The 18,359-nt window shown below is 53.1% G+C and overlaps 1 protein-coding gene across 2 annotated transcripts in view; it reads right to left on the reverse strand.

The window, feature by feature from the left end:
• LOC149365148 (dorsal-ventral patterning protein Sog-like) overlaps positions 1-18,359 on the reverse strand; it is a 396,279-nt gene that overhangs the window by 133,392 nt on the left and 244,528 nt on the right. The gene's annotated exons all lie outside the window — the stretch shown is intronic.

The raw sequence follows: 18,359 nt of genomic DNA on the forward strand, positions 1-18,359 counted from the left end.
GAATGTGCAAGACATGCCTATCTGATGGTTTATGGTTTATGGGGGGTTTAACGTCCCAAAGCGACTCAGGCTATGAGGGACGGCGTAGAGAAGGGCTCCGGAAATTTCAACCATGTGGGCCTGTAGGATTTAACCTCCATCGAAATTCGACCTCCGCGGCAAGGCACAGATGGATTGAAACTACTGTCGACAGCGAATAATTTCTGGCGCCTTCGTGTTTTACTTGTTACGACTGCATGGATGGGTGGAACAGCAGCGAAGACGCTGCCCTGCGATTCTTCCGACTCGTTATTGAAATGTGTTCCCTGCAAATTTTTTTTATTCATCCGCCCGAAAACTGAGAGCATAGTTCACTATGCCGACTGTTAAATATAAAAGCTCGGCCGCAACGCGCATGCTCCCACATTTGGGCCAAACAGCATACGCGTACATTCAGACCCTGCTTGAGCAGTGTAATGCGCCGACGCTGTGAGATGATGCGTGCCGTGTAGAGAACATGATTAACTTCGCCCAATTGGGGTTCCTTAATTCGCAGAGAAACCTCAAGGGCGTTTCCGCATTTCGCCTGCACCCGAAATATTGCCTCCGCATCGAGGAATAGAACCCGCGCCCTTGTGCTGCACTGCGGAACGCCTCCACGGCTAAACGAACGAGCACAGGGACCGAAAGGAAACCAAGCCGTGCATTTGCGATGTTTTTATGGCTAGTGTAGTCCACTTTTAGCTACGCCACGCGAATATGGTTAGTGGAAGTTTCCCTGGCATTCCTCCTGTCAAGCTCGTCTTTTAACCCGACACTGGTGATGTTGAGCTGTTGTCTCCCTCAAGGAAAGACAGGCGTGCACGCGCAGAGGTAAAATACTTACGCGACTCTAAACTGGGATTGGCGGGTGTCAGTTGGGAATAATTGCAGCTGGCATGGTAAAGCGACTTGTGGACCTCAAAAACATTGGGCCACGAAATTCTTTATCGAGCTTTCTAGGCTCCGGCAAATTATGCGCCTGCATATTTGTTATAAATGTTTGTTTGTTATAACCACCTTTTTGGGACCAAAATGTGCAGCGGGTGGAAATTGACCACTGAAATTAATTGCTCCACTGCCATGTCATGTACAGGGAACGCTGAGCACCTAGAATGCTTTGTACCGGAACCAGTGCACGACAAACCTTAGCACCATGGATAGCGATGAAGACGGAGGCTGCACTTAAGTAAGGAGGTGCCTCCAGGTTTCATGGTGGAAGAAGGGCACGTGCCTTGATCAGCTGACACGCATGATGTACTCCAGCTACACGTGCGCAGTCTTTTGAGGCTTCCATGATGGATCGGCGTCTTTTTGTTTGTCACAGACCGTCCCCGAACGGGTGCGGAAAACTTTCTTGGCTGCTTGGCACACGTGGCTGCAGACTGTCGTTTTCTTGGAGGCTTTCTTGAACTTGCCTCTTTTGTCAGATATTTGGGACATCCGGGAAAAATACTCGGGACAGCATTCGCCAAGAGCACCGGTTTCTTGGGTGCATTTAAAAGTGCCTTGCCATTGAACTCGGAGTAGTACGATTTTAAGTGCTTCGCGCAGACATGGTCGCTCGGTTGCCACATCTTATTACCTGCTCTAGGGATTGCCTGGCGCCAAAGTTCTAGGCGAGCAGACTCCGACACAGCTTAAAAAGTGACACTTGGTCCGGACAACCCTGGTAGCCCGATCAGCAGTTGGGTACGAAGCATGATCGCGTCTAGTCAGCTTCTGGACCCGGCTAGACCCCTCAGGTGTGCCACAGCAACAACCAACAGATCACAGCCCCTATGTAACAGGCCGGGGCGACCTTCCACAGCGTCGGCCCGCGCCACCACGTGCGTTTATACAACGATCACTGCGACTGGTTCCAAACCGCGACACAAAAAGCTAGTTCTACCGAACTTTGTTCGTGCTCGGTGCCTAACACAACGTGGAAGCCGAGGACCTAACGTCCACATCTTGTGATGCACTCCGGCAGCGCATAACACCCACAAACACAGCCTAAAACGGCATCGAAAGCCGTGCAAACCCCTGAGCCGCGTCCGCCGTGCCGCAAGCGATTGACCACTACTCCGCAGCGCCCCCGCGCCGCTGTGGTCGGCGCATGCACTAGAGCGCGAACACTATCTGTGCGCGATCTCCGCCGCGGCGGGCGGTCAGTGTCAGTACCTAAAATATTCTTACACCGTGTTCATAGTAAACAGCAGAGCTGGCGACGCTAGCGAGAACTGAGCACGTGCTGTGTGTAGCGACGTTCTGCCCTCTGCAAGTGTCGTCTCATTGCAATACAATGGACCCTTTATTTTGGAACGTCTTTCCCGAAGACTTTGCTGGCCTCATCATGCAGTTGACGGCGCAACAGGTAGGCACTGAGGTGGAAAAAGACGAGAACGGCGAAACAATGAGGTACCAAGTGGAAAACCAGAACTGACACTGAAAAACCGTGCTGAGGTCCGATTTCGCGCACTGCCAAAGGGTGACTTCTGGGTCGAGGCTGCTTACTTCCGGTGGCTTCACTTTCGGGCGCCCGATGCGCCATCCAGCCCCCTAGTGGAGATCAGTGGGCGAAACCAATCCTGCAGGACGTGCGAGAACGTGGAGCAGCGTTGCTAATGACATCGCTGCTCTTTGCGCTTCGCTGCAGCCGTGCGCTCTTTCCAGGCTGCAACCGCAGACCTTCCCAGCACTGTGTACGAGGAGCCCGCGATTGCGTTCAACGCGTTTATTATACCAGCACGCCGCAGAAGACGAGCGGGAGGAAGTGGGTGTGATGGATGACACCGGTCGAGCACACACAGAGCTGTGCATACCCGCAGCGGTGAATGCGAGCGCGCCACCGCAAATGGGAGTCTGTGTGCTTTGTGCCGCCCTCTAGGGGTCTAAGAGGGCACTTAATCAGCCCAGGGACACGCGGTCGGGGGCGTCTGGAAAGGCGCGACGTCCCCATTTATCACAGCGCGACGAGCGGCGCGATTCACGAGGCGACCGTTACCCCCTGCACCACCGTCTCTCCATCTACTCAGCACAGCGGGATGTCCTGTCTTGTTACGGCCACTGTTTCTTCAACCGCGTTTTCATTGCACAGCTAGGCCTGCACACGGTTTGAGTCTTTATGACGAGCGCGTTGGAGCCCGAGATAGTTTGCGAGATCTTTTTAGGAGTTAGAACTAGCCAAGTTTCAGTCCTTAAGAGCATTGTGCCTTGCCGTCTTCCATGCTTCGTAAAATATAAAAAAACACAACACGTAGTAACGTCCAGTGAAGACAAGAAAACGTGAATAAAACAAGTGTACCGCGAGCAGAGGTTGTCGCCAAGGGTTTTCGTCGGGAAATGTGGCGACCTTCCCCAAAAGAGGGGCCGCACTTTCGCTATTCAAGTAGGTGAACGTAGGAATCCGACAAATGTATCTCAGTTGTCGTGCTCGCAAATATTAGATTCATACTAAATGATGTCATGTTAGAGGTACAGAAAGTATAATGCAACGACTTTTTCGGGTAGGATTTTAGGATAGTTTTGTGTATTCAGTCTTCGAGTGCGACTGCAGCTAACAACACCCTTAAGCGAGGAGCACAAGGTCCAGAATTGCTAGGCGAGCCTATAGCCTGCGCGCAGATGATATTGTGGCTAGGCACAGTGCACACAGTTAAATTGAATAAAGGGCTAGTGATTAGCAGCTTGACCTGAACTGCCACATTAGCGACTTCAACCACCTGGCCGGAAAAAGGGCTATTTGGAAAATACGCACGAAAAGTGCCACTACCCCCATAATTCGGAGTGTCAAGCATTGTGCATGCACTGGATAATGTTAAATCATGTGCAGATAACCAAGCATGCTCTAAGTCCTATTCATTTCTATGTGCTTGAAATGTCCTCGGAAGACCACTCCCTGAACATAAAATAATATTCAAGCATATTTAGCACCTGGAAACTTTCTTGTGGAAGGGAGCTACAAGAAAAACATTACCGCGGACAGCTTGATTGGGCCGTAGCACATAATTTGGCACAGGGCAGCCAAACTATGTTATGTTTATGTTCACAAACATAAACGTAATAGAAAGAAAAAGCAAACACCACTCATTTAGAACCCAGGAGCGTAATCAAATAAGGCCTATCATAAATGTCCAACTCCGAGCGAGAACTAACCATCAAGCTTGAAGAAAATATCGCTAAACCGAAACACAAAAGAAAACTGCAGCAATAATACGTTATAAAACTGTAATTCGCAAGAAAAAGTAATTCACGCAGAAGAAATTTCCAATTTTTTACAGTGATATCCTAATATACTCGTGCGCAGCACGATGTTCTTTCTGCATGCCCGAAATAGAGATCAAAGCATTCAATTCATATACTCGTAGTTGTTTAGTAAGGAGGGAAGTAAATAGCAAAGCCCTTTTTACCCCAATTTGTATTATAAGCGATTTCTCGTTTTTTTATTTCGGACGATCCTACGTAAGTTGTCGACACTGTTTCTTGTTTGTATTTTAAATATACAGCTTTAACGGATGAGATCACTATGAAAAAGTGAAAATTTTTGGATTTTTTTTATCATTGTTTCATCAAAATACCCATTTATTTCCGAATGAACTGCAACAAATACCAAAGTTGTAACTACCTGCGGATAGTTAAGACTTTTTCAGGCAACTAAGCAGGCAACGCTCCTCCTTAACTTAAAGACGTCCAGAGGAGGCGTTTTCTCAAGAATTTGTTACCAGTGGGCCACACCTGTGAAAGCTGCCTGTACACACTTAGAGTAGAGCCAAAAAAAAATAAATAAAGAGGGCTCCGGCTTTGCTCCTCTGTCAGATTGTAAAGCCTCGAGATTCTTGAGCCCACCACATATTCATAATCTGAGTGAAGACGCTGAACGGCAAGTAAAATGGTATTTTTGTCACTAAACAATACCCATGTAGAACAACGGTGGCATATGAAGTAAACAGGAAATGATTGTCTTGCAGGCCAACTCCGAACCTGAAATAATGATAAGCGATGAGAGCACAAGACGCCTTCCCTCCATTACCTTGTCCTGCTTTCAAAGGAGCGCGAGTTCGTGCAATAACGCTGTGAAAAGTGACAGACTGCGTCAACAAATACACGAGATCATACATGTATGCGGACTCTTTCGTGTTATTTTCATCTGTGAGTAGCTTCCCCCCCCCCCCCCCCCCCCGCCTGTTAGAGGAAGGGGGGGGGGGGGCGAATGGGCGAGGAAGCGGTCCTCCACAAATATACGGCTCGCGAGAAGGAGCTCCTAGCTAAAATACAGTCCAGAGACAAAACCACAGCGCAAATGCAGATAGAGATGGCCGAAATGAAAAGACTGTTTAAACCGCTACAACCCTCCGCAACAGCCATGCCACACGCATCTCGCACGCCCCCCTCTTCCTCGCTAAGCGCTATACCCTCCACCAGTAATGCGATGGAGACGAATAGCCTCAAAAGGCCGGCTTCTTCCGACGAGGGCTCCGGATCGAAACGCGCCGCGGAGGTGTCCAAAGAGGACAACCCGCAACCGACAATCAAACCTAAGGCTACAGACAAGATAAGAGCCGAAATGAACTCCCTCGAGAACGAATTTGGCGGTCTCGAGAAAAAAGTCAACGATCTTACGAAGGAAGTAACCTAGCTGGGTACAAACATCGCTAGCTTTTTCAATCAAGTAGTGAAGCGCCTTGTGGCCTTGGAGGCAAGCCGTAACGTAATGCCACTAGTCGCGACCTTGCCCATAATCACCCCACCCATATCCCACCATGGCCCCTCGCCAACAAATTAAAGCATGGCAGTGGAACTGCAGGGAGTTCCGCAACAAACGGGGCAACCTGCAGTTTCACATACAAAATCTAGGTAGACAACCGGGCGTGATAGCCTTTCAAGAAGCAAGCGGCCTGGCTAAATTACCAGGCTATTCATTCCCCCCTCGAATGCAGTGAGGACGGCGACGACCCCGTTCACCGCTACCATTGTGCAACGCAACATTACGGCGATGCAACGCACTATAGACAGTTCTAACGAACAATACACATTAGAATACACATAGAAATTGTGATGAGGAAAAAGGGAGATGCAACTCTGTATTCTGAACTTATACAGTTCCCTGAAAGAGGGTCAGGAATTTCCGATCTACTGCTTAAAGCCACGCGTCTGGCCGCCAGGACACAACTCCTGGTCGTAGGCGATCTTAACGCCCGACATTCGGCCTGGGGTTATCGCAAAAACAACCCCAAGGGCACCAAGCTGTGGCAAACTCAAAACCTGGGCCAGACGATTCCTAACGATCCCCAAGAAAACACGCAGGTCAGAAATACCGTTAGCATAGATACCCACCGGATCTCACCCTCTCAAAAACATTCGCGACGCCCGCTGTTCCAACACGGAACACACGCTGGGAAGTGAACATTGCATAATAGCCACGACATTTGACACGAAATTGCGGAAACTGCACCCCATCCGCACTCATATTACCGAATGGGACAGGTTCAGATGCTTACGAGAGCAGACTGCCCCCGGTCAGATCAACAACCTAACGGAGTGGATCGCTGCACTGAAAGACGACGTCAACACCACCACGCTGGAGACGCCTACTGAGGAACCGCATCAAACGACAGACTCTAAACTCCTCCACAGGTGGGAAGCGCACGCCAGCCTGCTAAATCTCTGGAATAAACAGAGACACAACAGAAACTTACGCAATGGGGCCAAATTTGTGATAATATGAATGGGAAGATGGGATGAAAAAAGATATTGCTCTTGCTCCGCCACCTGCTCGACCCAACACACACACAAAATCCACACAACGCGACCAGCTCATGAGACTAATTCACCAGTGTCAGGGTACAGGCGCAGAGCTACTCACCGAAATGCAAAAACGCTACTTGAACACGCCGCATACGGACCCCCTACCGGCATACTAGGGCCTCCACAATGAGACCCTGGACGCAGACATAGCAGATGCCGAGGTCTGGTTCGCTCTGGGTCAGCTTCGTACCACCTCCGCGGCGGCACCGGACAGTGTCGAAAAAGACGCTCAGAAACCTAGACCTCAAGTCTGTCGCAGCTCTGACAAACCTAATGAACACCTACTGGAAGGAAGGCGAGATCCCCCAGGAATGGAGGCATGCACGGGTGACCTTCATCCCCAAACCAGGAAAGGAACTATCTATCGAGAATCTGCGGCCCATCTTCCTCACGTCTTGCATCGGAAAACTCATGGAGCATGTCATCATTAACCGATTGCAAAATTACGCGGAAGACCGCGACCTACTTCCTCCCACAATGATTGGCCTTCGGGCTAGCTTGTCCACGCAGGACGTGATGCTCCAGCTTAAGAAGGAGGTGCTGGACCCTCCACATGAAACCGGGACGAGGGCAGTGCTAGGGTTAGACCTGAACAAGGTCTTCGACAGCGTCTCGCATGAGGCCATCCTCACGAACCTCTCTAAAATAGACCAGGGAGAACGGACATTGAATTACTACCGATTATTCCTATCCGAGCGGAACGCAGAGCTTGTATTAGGTGGCCCCAAATCGCACCCCATTTCTCTGGGAAGCCGAGGCGCGCCACAAGGCTCGGTGTTCTCGTCTTTCCTCTTTAACCTTGCACTCATTACACTACACCCCAAACTCGCCGCCTTGCCGGGGCTGCAGCACACCTTATACGCGGACGACCCTATGGGTAACCAGTGGGAATGACGGCCAAATAGAGGATACCCTGCAGCAGGCAGTTGACATAATTGAAACTTACGCATCGGGAGCGGGCCTTGAATGCTCGCACTCGAAATCGGAACTGCCAGTGCTTAGGGCCAAACGACGCGGTAGAAACGCAAACCTGACCTCGCCGACCCCTCTGAGTGTATATGTGCAAGGACTTCCGGTCAAGGAGGTCCAAACAATACGCATACTTGGCATGTGCACACGGAGCAATCGCAAAAACACCGAAACAATTAACAGACGCACGGCCACGGTCGATCAGACTGTGCGGCTAATCAGACGGATCTCCAGCAAAAGACGAGGCATGAAAGAGAAAGATCTATGTCGACTTGTGCAGGGTTTCGTGCTGGGCAGGATCGTCTACTCCCTCCCTTACCTGCAATTGCAGCTCGCGGAAAGGAACAACGTCGAAGCTACAATCCAGCAGGCCTACAAGGCGGCCCTTGGGCTCCCGCACAGTACGTCCTCAGAAAGGTTGCTGGCCCTTGGGGTTCACAACACACTCTCAAAGGTGTACGAGCGCACCTCGTTTCCCAGCTCGGACGATTCATTGACTCGTACGAGCGCGGGAGGGGACGTCCTATACAGACTAAAGATGTGCGAACAGCTCCCAGAGGGACGCGAAAACGCAATTACCCACGCACATCAGGAAAGCTCTTTTGATCAAACCCCTGCACAAGAACATGCACCCCGCGCACCACAAAGGCCGACGCACAACGCGGGCTCGCGCTCTGCACACCAAATACGGCCGACACGACAACGTGGCGTACGTGGACGCAACGTAATACCGACCAACCCCGAGAAAAGCGTTTGCACTGGTCGCGGTGAACGGGAACGGCGCCCCGTTGGGGGCCGCGTCGAGAGAAACGACCTCCTCCGAGACGGCGGAGGAAGCGGCAATAGTCTCAGCTGTAGAGGACACGTGTACTGATATTATATTCAGCGACTCCAAAACAGCCATTCGCAATTTCGCGAGGTGCCGCATCACATTTACCTCACTCCGCATCCATCAAAACACCCCCCTTCCGATTAGAGAAGTTGAAATGATCTGGGTCCTGGTCCACTCGTCTAACCCAGGGAACGAGGCGGCTCACGCGCAAGCACGAGCTCCTGTCGACCGGCCAGTGAGCGCGCCCTCCGACCCAAATTTCACGAGGGACGGGTTGATCTCATTTGATGACATCACCCATCAATTTAGGCTGGAGAGGCGCGCATATCCCCTTCCCCTCAAATCGTTAACAAAAGCGCAGGAAGTTACCTGGCGCCGTCTACAAACACGCTCCCTTCTGAATCCGGCAGTGCCTGCCCTCATCTACCCTGGCCAGTACTGCCCAAACTGTAATAAATGTGGTGAAAGGGCCACATACGACCACATTCTGTGGAACTGCGATAATGATCCGCCTCCGGCGGAGTTCATATATACAGCTCCCTTCTCCGGAGCGGTGGGAGGCCGTGCTGGTCAGCTCGGACCCCAAGATTCAAGTACGGGCAATCAAACAGGCCAATGAGGTCGCCGCCAGCCATGGGCTAGCAGCCATCTAGTACGTGTCTCCTGCAACCTGCTCTCGACGGAATAAATTTTTTACAATCCACTCTCACAACATGAAGAATCCGTCTCACAGCCGAGGCCTCCACTTAGGTACCTCTTTCTCTCTTCCTTCTTTCACTCCCACCTTCCTCCCCTCCTTTACAGCGTGGTTCAGGTATCCACCGAGATATGTGAGACAGGTACTGTGTCATTTCCTTTCTTCAAAAACCAATTTACCAACTTACAAGGGACACGGGTGAAAAACCACTCGTTTCCTCGCCGAAACCAGAGATGGCCGCCAGCATCGGTGACACACTTGCTCAAAGTTGCCTCATTCTCATTTTAATTTTTTTTCTCTTGAATGCGCTGGGAAAATAGGTGCAAAGCCTGAACCGCGAAACACGAAAAGGAAAGTCCAAGCAGAGATGAAAGCCTTAGCACAATGAAAGCACCCAGAGGAGGGCGCGCCCGGATTGCGAGTAATGTACATCAGTGGAACAGGCACGCCAACAACCCCGACCATCTAAAGAAAAAGGAAAGCAGAGAAACGCAACGCCAAAACAGCCGCACTCTGAGCAGGCGAGTCACAAAAGACCTCCATCCCATCAGCGCCCCAGCCTGCGGTGCACGTTTGTGCCTTCCTTCCAAGCGCCATCACATTCCGCAACTCCGGCAGCTTCCTGCCAATTGGTATGTTTTCGGTGCAAGATATTCTTGCTTTTTATCTGCCTGCATTCACGGCTCCTACGTCCTCGCGAAACTCCACGAAGGCTATATCCTCTGCCTTCTTCTCGTCTTTAAGGGGCTCCTTTAAATCTGACAGCGTTCGTGTTCTCCTCCCGTATCATCTTCCCTTTCGGCAACGGGAATTGTGCTAGCTTGCTTCTCCCAATAGGCGCCGGTGCTCTAGACTTCCCTCTTTCCGGATCCTCTTCTCTCCAATATCTTGTACAAAGGCGCATGCCTTTTCTTCAGTTCAATCAGCGCCGCAGCCGGGTGAACATCCGACATCGAGAGTCCAACGCAGCAGTTCGCCTGGGCCAGCATAGGTGATCCCGCGAGAGAATAAGAAAAACAAAAAAAGAATAATGGGCTGTGCCGACTGAGGTAAAGAATGTACAAAGGAAAGGCGTTGAAGAGACGTCGTCCAATATCACCTTTTCCCGCGGTAAGAGAAAAGAAATAAAAAATAGGGGAAGAGAAACGTAGATAGACATGACATAGAGGGGCGAAAAAAATGTAGAGCAACGAAAGAAAAAAGCAACATTTGCCCAGAACGAGACTAAACAATGTTCTGACATACAGGAAGGTTACAACAGTTCCAGTGACCGCAAAACATGGCATATTCGGTAGCACATCGGATGCTAGTGGCGCCGAACCGCCTTTCTCCCCCGTTCCTTCTGGAACTAGGGGAGATTGTGGCTAAAATGCAATCCACGCCTGCAAGGGAAGGGTACTAAAAGGGCCGGAAAGGGCCGGCAAGGGTACTAAACGAAAAAACAAAATTTACAGACTCGGACTCTGAGGACATCAACTATAGTTCAAAGTGTATTCAGTGCCCATCCTCACTTCGTTCTTTAACTAGGTTTAACTACGTCCTGCGTCTAGGGTACTTTCCTCTTGCTTGGCGCCATGGTCGCATAACTTTAGTGAAATCTGGACGCGCACCTTCTAATTGATCCTGACTTCGACTTATTAGTATGAACTTGATTTGCGGCAAATTTTATGACGATTACTTTATGAACGTCGCTACTGTTTTCTAAAAAACGGCAATTATCTCCACCATTGTCAGTACAGGGTCACACATGCTCACAGTGCTGTGCAAGCTTTAGTGTCACTTCGCATGAAAATTTTGCGCCCTTCAGGCTGTACATAGATCTGCACTGTTGGTGTCTGCTGAGTTTAGGAGGTGTTTTTGACAGTGTCTGGCACACGCTGGTCCTCCGCTTCTTTCGAGACCGCGGGTGCCCGCGTAGCCTTTATAACCTCCTTTCCACTTTTCGCCAAAATAGGAGTGCAGTGAACCGTAAAAGTTGTGGCGAGGAGCTGGCGGCTTCTCCATCTTTGGCGAGTGCTGCAGGTTTCACTTCATCGCGCCGTTTATGGAATGTGGTTTCAGGGCTCCCGGACTGCCTCTAAACTGCGTCGAGAACTGCATGCCGCCTCGGCTGACGCTTGCTTGGCTGCTTGGGTCTTTGACGCCCGTGCTACTATTCCTCTCGACGAAACGTGTCGTGTTCTATCACCGTACAGAGGCATGGAGAGGCGCAATCCAACGGCGCGTCTTGATGGCTGTGAACTGCATTGCGGTCCACACATTGAAATTCTGGGAGTAATGTCCGACCGCCACCTCTCCTTCACAGGCCTCACTTCTTTCTTAGCAATGTGCCTTTATTCTATGCCACCTCCTGCTCTTTGCCGTCTGTACACTCCGGTAGTGTTCCCATGCCTGATCCCCTCGATGGCCTGGTTCGAGTTATAAAAAAGTCTGCAGAGAGGCTTAAGATTGCTTACTTGTGAGAAGGCGAAAACCAGCCCGCAGCTTCTCGACTGTGCCCTTGACGAGATGATTGACACCGGTGCGGTGAGACCCTCACAAAGTCCCTGGGCGTCCCCAGTGGTTCTAGCGCCGAAGAAAGATGGATCGGTCAGGCTGTGTGTTGATTATCGTAAGCTCAACTCACTGACGCCTACGGTTGCGTACCCTTTTCAGTCGATCGAGGCTGTGATGTACGCGTTAGGGAACGCGAGGTTCTTCACAGTCCTAGATGCAAGCAGAGGGTACCTGCAGATTGACGTGGCCGAAGGTGACATTGAGAAAACCGCATTCACCTGCCACCGCGGGCTCTTCGAATTTACTCGACTCCCGTTTGGTTTGTCTAACGCCCCGAGCACGTTCATGCGACTGATGGACATCGTGCTGGGCGATGCAAGGTTCAACTACGCCATGGCGTACCTCGACGACGTTGTGATATTCTCACAGTCGTTCGAGGAGCACATCATTCACCTGAATTCCGTTCTCGATAGAATGAGACGTGCCGGTCTAACCATTAATCCAAAGAAAGTGCAGTTGGCATCGAAGAGAGTGAACCTCTTGGGCTTTGTCGTGGATGATGGCACACTGAGACCGAATGATGACAAACTGCAGGCAATTCTGAACTACCCCTGCCCCATGGATGTGAAAAGCTTGCAGAGGTTTTTGGGGATGGTTGCGTTCTACAGGCAATTCATCCCGCGCTGTTCGGAGCTTGCAAGGCCGCTGAACCTGCTGTTGCGTAAAGGCTCGAAGTGGGTCTGGGGCAAGGAACAGAGTGACGCATTTGTTGCCTTGGCTCGCGCGATAGCGAATACCGCTAGTCTGCGCCTCCCCGACCTGAACAAGCAGTTTGTCTTGCAGACAGACGCTAGTGACTACGGTGTTGGAGCTGTTTTGTTGCAGGAACACGAGGGCAAACTGCGCCCTGTCGCGTTCGCTAGTCGCACGCTCACATCGGCGGAGCGGAATTATTCCGTGACCGAAAAGGAATGCCTGGCGATCATGTTCGCATTGTCGAAGTTCGACATGTACCTAGACGGAGCGGTCTTCACCGTGCAGACAGATCATCAGGCATTGTCTTGGTTAAAGAGGCTCAAGAACCCAGCAGGCAGACTCGCGAGATGGGCGCTGACGTTGCAACGTTACGCGTACGCCATCGAGTACCGCCGGGGCAGCTTGAACAAGGTGGCCGATGCTTTATCGCGCGCACCATGGAATGCTGGCGAAAGCGCTTCAGAGGCGCAGCCCAGCTTTGTAAAAAGCGGCGTCACCGCTGTTGGAGAGGAGGAGAGGGCGGACGGGAGTGTCGCGCCCGGTTTGGAGAGAGAGGAGACGGACAAAGGTCCCGCACGGTGCTGTGACGGAAGGGAAACACAGCAGCTCGTGGCGGCGACCGCTCGCCTGCCTAGGAGCGAGGCAGAAAGAAATCTGTCTTGGGGAGTAGCGGTCAGTAGAGAAGAGCTGATCGAGGCCCAGAAAGCAGACGGTCTTTGCCAGCGGGTGCTGAAGGAGCTTGCGAGCAGCGCAGCTTGCACCGGGAACGCTGAGGGCAAGTACGACGCGTATCTGCTGGGCGATGATGGCTTGCTGCTCCGCTACATCCCCCAACTTGACGAGGAAGAGGCGATAGCATCCCCTTTCCGAGTCGTGGTCCCGAGAAGGTTGCGGAAACGGTTCCTGCAGTACTTCCATGACTCAGCGCTGGCAGGCCATAGCAGCGGCAGTAAGACTTACGGCAAGTTATGCCGTGTCGCGACCTGGCCAGGCATGAGAAAGGATGTGCTGGGATACGCCCGTACCTGCCCGGTATGCCAGGTAGCCAAGCCTCGGGCGGGCAAGCCCGCTGGCATGATGAAGGCGGTAGTTAGCAACTACCCGTGGCAAGTGGTCGCGTGCGATATCATGGGACCCCTCCCTCGGTCCGCGCGCGGAAACCAATTCATCCTGGTAATAGCGGACCACTATTCAAAGTGGGTTGAGGTTTTCCCCCTTAGGAAGCTTGTGTCGGAACGAATTTGGGAAAAACTGTTGGAGACTTTCACTCGTTTCGGTTTCCCTTCCGACCTGATTACAGACAATGCTTCGTATTTCACAAGCAAAGTCTTTGTAGACTCTTGTCGGGCGCTTCAAATCCGCCACAGGAGAACGGTCCCTACCACGCTCAGAGCAACATAACCGAGCGGGTGAATCGAAATCTGAAGAGCATGCTGGTCGCGACGACCGAGCAGCACAGAGATTGGGACGCGCGGCTGTCCGAACTGGCGTTCGCTACAAGGACAACCGTGAACAGGTCAGTGGGTATTACACCCGCTTACTTGAATTTTGGGAGAGAGATCGCTTTTCCGCTAGAGAATGCCCTACTCGACGCGGCGGGGCCTGCGCCCCCTCCGCTTTCGCAGTACGCGGCAAGGCTCCGGGAGCGCTTGGAGGCAGCGCAGCGCGCAGCCCGCGAAAACCTCGATGTCGCGCGCATGGAGCAGGCGGATCAGTACAACAAAGGTCGCCGTCACGTCGTTTTCAACACGGGCGACTTAGTACTCAAGAGAACGCACCCACTTAGTAACGCAGCGCGCGGTTTCGCCGCGTCGCTAGCGCACAAGTGGGCTGGGCCGTACGAAGTTACGGCACGGACTACGCCGCTCACCTACCAGTTGCGGTTGTTGACAAACGGCGAAACCGCCGGTCCGGTGCATGTCGCTGATTTGAAGGCTTTCCACCTTCGCAAGGACGATGGCTGCGAAGCGGTGGAAAATCAGCGCGATGCGGCGATCTTACCCCCGGGAGGACGAGCAGGTAGCGGTGCGGTTCGCAACCGACGCTACAACCTGAGGACCAGGTAGCACCCGTGTCTCTCGATCAATTATCACTCGCAATGCTCTCGCCCTCTTAATATGCCTTCTAGGAAGCTCCAGCGGTCCGACACCCGGGGCTCGGACTCCGGAAGGGATGGCAGACCACCGTCGAACGGTGGCCGCCATCAAGGCGCGCCACCCGGCCGGCGGCAGGGTCCACGCGAGTATCGCCGGTTCCACGGCCGCGGTGGCCCCCACCGCCAGTCTAACCGCGCGCCTGCCCACTGGAGAGAACCTCCCAGTGGTGCAGGACAACGCAAGAGGGCCAGTGACGACCAGGCGCAGGGCCCCCCTCAGCACCCAGCCGGCGCTTCGGCCGTCGAGCAGCCGCAACCCAAGCGGCCCAGGGTCCTGCGGCACGTGGCCACCTGGACCACGGTCGCCAACGGAGCGGCCATCTCTTACTGCGCGCGGTCCAGGTGGCGGGACCAGGCGCAGCCCCTTCGCGGCGGTGACCTCCAGGAAGTGCCGCTGCCTTTCCGCGGCCTGACCCTGGAGGAGAGGGACCAGGAGCCCCCGGCCGTGTTTAGTGACGAGGAGCGGGCCGGCCTGTGTTCCCTCTGCGGCACACTTGTTGTGCACCGGCCCCGCCACGAGGCCGGTGCGCTGCATAGAGCGCGCAGGGAGGCGGCGGAGAAGCTCTTGGCGGCTGCAGCGCCTTCCCCCGCTGCGCCACTGCAGAGGGGCAGCCCGGAGGAGGCGGCCCTCCGCATCCTCCAGTCCAGCCGCCCAGACCTGCTGTCCCCGGCGGCCGAGGAGCTGTGGAGGGCGCTGCCGGCAGGGCCCCCAGCGGAGCCAGGCGCCTCGCCCCCCCGGGCGGCTCGTGAGGAGCCCGTCCAGCCAGCGGTGAGCGGCCCCCCGGCGAGCACCCCTCCCCCCTGCGACGACTCTATGGACCCGGACCCGGAGGTCATCGAACGCCTGCTGGCGGACCCCGGGACGGACGTTTGAGGGGGGGGGGAGATGTAGGGTCTGCTCGCGGGCAAGTCAAATCCCGCGCCGCTCACCGCGGGTAGCCTGGGACCCCGTCTTCCCGAGTGGGGGGGCGGGGGGAGCGAGGCTGGGAGAGAGGCTTTATAAGGCGAGACCGGAGAGGCTCGCGGTCTCTCGCTCCTGGACCAGCCCTGCCAAAAGATGTAGGGTCTGCTCGCGGGCAAGTCAAATCTCGCGCCGTTCACCGCGGGTAGTCTCGGACCCCTTCTTCCCGAGTGGGGGGCGGTGGGAGCGAGGCGCCTGGCTCCGCTGGGGGCCCTGCCGGCAGCGCCCTCCAAAGCTCCTCGGCCGCCGGGGACAGCAGGTCTGGGCGGCTGGACTGGAGGATGCGGAGGGCCGCCAGCGGAGCCAGGCGCCTCGCTCCCACCGCCCCCCACTCGGGAAGAAGGGGTCCGAGACTACCCGCGGTGAACGGCGCGAGATTTGACTTGCCCGCGAGCAGACCCTACACATTCATAGATCCCTATAAGTCCTCATAACACTCCTGACGCAGCTTGTGGTGCAGCGGTTAAGCGGTGCGCCAGTGCCCTGGACTGGCAGATGCTGCCACCGGGGGGGGGGGGGGGGGTTGTGAGACCCAGGTACACACACACACACACACACACACACACACACACACACACACACACACACACACACACACACACACACACACACACACACACACGCGCGCGCGCGCGCGCGCGCGCGAGCGCGGGTTTTCACTCCATGGGACAAGTAAGGCTGACGCCTTGAAAGATTTTCTCCGCTCAACGAGTGGTCCAGTTCGTGTGGTCGATGTGGGTGTCCTAGAGGCGGCACGATCACGTCCTGGCCCTGCTGAGCGATAGAAACTAGCATGGGCCTTAGCGGCTAGCGATCCCGATGCCTCCTGACCGCGGGCGTCCAAATGGCCTCTACTGACGAGGGTTTCTACTTGCGCCTCTGGCCTAGAAATCGGTTCGCGCAGCGGTCGGGAATTGTAGCCGCATGCATAGAATCCTTCATTCTTTCTCCTACATATAGTACGCACTACTATATACTCTATATACTGCACACTACGTACTATACACTACAACGGTGATACTGACGAAGACCAGGCCTTGGTCAAAACGTACAAAATAAAGTTGTTTCTTTTCTTATCGCGCGTCGATCGATCGACTGTTAAAATTCCCACATATGTATATGTGTCTATATGTATACAGTTCACTTTAGTCTACGCTAGGGCCATTTTTTTTACCTACACTTGCTACACTAGTGTAGCCAGTGTAGGTAAAAAAAAGATGGCCCTACTGCCACCTCCCTTCTTAACATCCTGCAATCCCTGCTGACCCGAAAGACGCGGGTTCGATCCCGGCCGCGGCGGTTGAATGTCTATGAAGGAGAAATTCTAGAGGCCCATGTACTGTGCGATGTCCGTGCATGTTAAAGAACCCCAGGTGGTCGAAATTTCCGGAGCCCTTCACTACGGCGTCTCTCATAGCCTGAGTCGCTTTGGGAAGTTAAACCCCATAAACCAACCAACCAACCTTTTTTTTTCTCTGCCCTTGCTCATCTCTCTTTTCTTTCCTCCCCATTTTTTTGTTTTAGTGCAGTACTGCTACTACCCGCATTGTCACACAAATCCGATGTCTAAGCCAATCTGACTTTAGACCTTTGTGAGCGCCGACAGGCATGAGGAGGAGGAGTAAAGCTGCGGCACGGAGGAGCGAATCAGAGGCGCGCGCTGTGCGTGTCATCAAAGGCGGCGCAGCCTGTCAAAGATAGCATGCCGCATAGTTGACGTCACAGGCTGCTCCGCCGCGCCTGCCGCGCTTAGCATCAACGTTTTTAGATCCCTTTCAGTTTGAAAGCTGCGGTGCGCGGATTGTCGCCTTTCCGTTTCCTTCCGTGCGGTGGCGCTCGCCACGCTGTTTGCCCGACCAGCGTGGCCCTTCGCGTCTACGCCATGGTCACTGCCGCCTGATTTGGAGCAGCCAGCAGATATCAGCATGGAAGATATCAGCTGTCCTGTGCCAGTTGTTGGCAGTGACGCTTATCTTACAGTATAAAAAAGCTTCAAGCAAGGGTGCTTAAAGCATCCCACCAAAAAGATGCTAGAGTTTACCAACATTGTAAACAAAGCAATCCCGATTTCTTTGAAGGAATGTCCCATTTTTGAAAGGGACGTTTTTTGGGAGCTGCTAGACGAGCTTGAATTGCAAAACCTTGTTCGGCTTGGATGTGCAGAGCATAAGGCCACTTTTACATGCCAAATGCTGCATTTTGTCATAGTGACACGCATCCACTTCTAGGCGAGAGACGTGAACCGTCGGCTAGAGAACAGCGAAATATTGTCATTGCAAATAAAAAAGCTCGCCTTCAAGTAGCCATTCCCTCCGTGCTTCTGACTTAGTGTGTCTGCATTTAATGCTTGTCTGTGTTCAATGAAATTAACATTCTAAAAATGAAAGTGCAGTACGCTGCTCCTGTCTGTGCTATCATTGCAAATAAAAAGCTCTTCTATAGTTATTCCCTCCCTGCATCCAGCTAAGTGTGTCTGCATTTATACTTGTGTTCTCTGAAATTGGAATTCTAAAGAACGTGCAAAATGCTGCTCGCATGTGCGGTGCTTCGTTGATAATATAGCGCGGAATTTCGTGACTGATCTAGAAGCGGAACATCGCTAGTTTTATCCTTTCATTAATGTTTCGTGCATTCTCCCGAAGAAATATTGATAGCTCTACTCGAACATACGCATATCATCAGCGCTAAA

This window comes from Amblyomma mixtum, chromosome 2 (assembly GCF_055824585.1).
Source record: "Amblyomma mixtum isolate Tamu chromosome 2, ASM5582458v1, whole genome shotgun sequence".
Classification (NCBI taxonomy): domain Eukaryota; kingdom Metazoa; phylum Arthropoda; class Arachnida; order Ixodida; family Ixodidae; genus Amblyomma; species Amblyomma mixtum.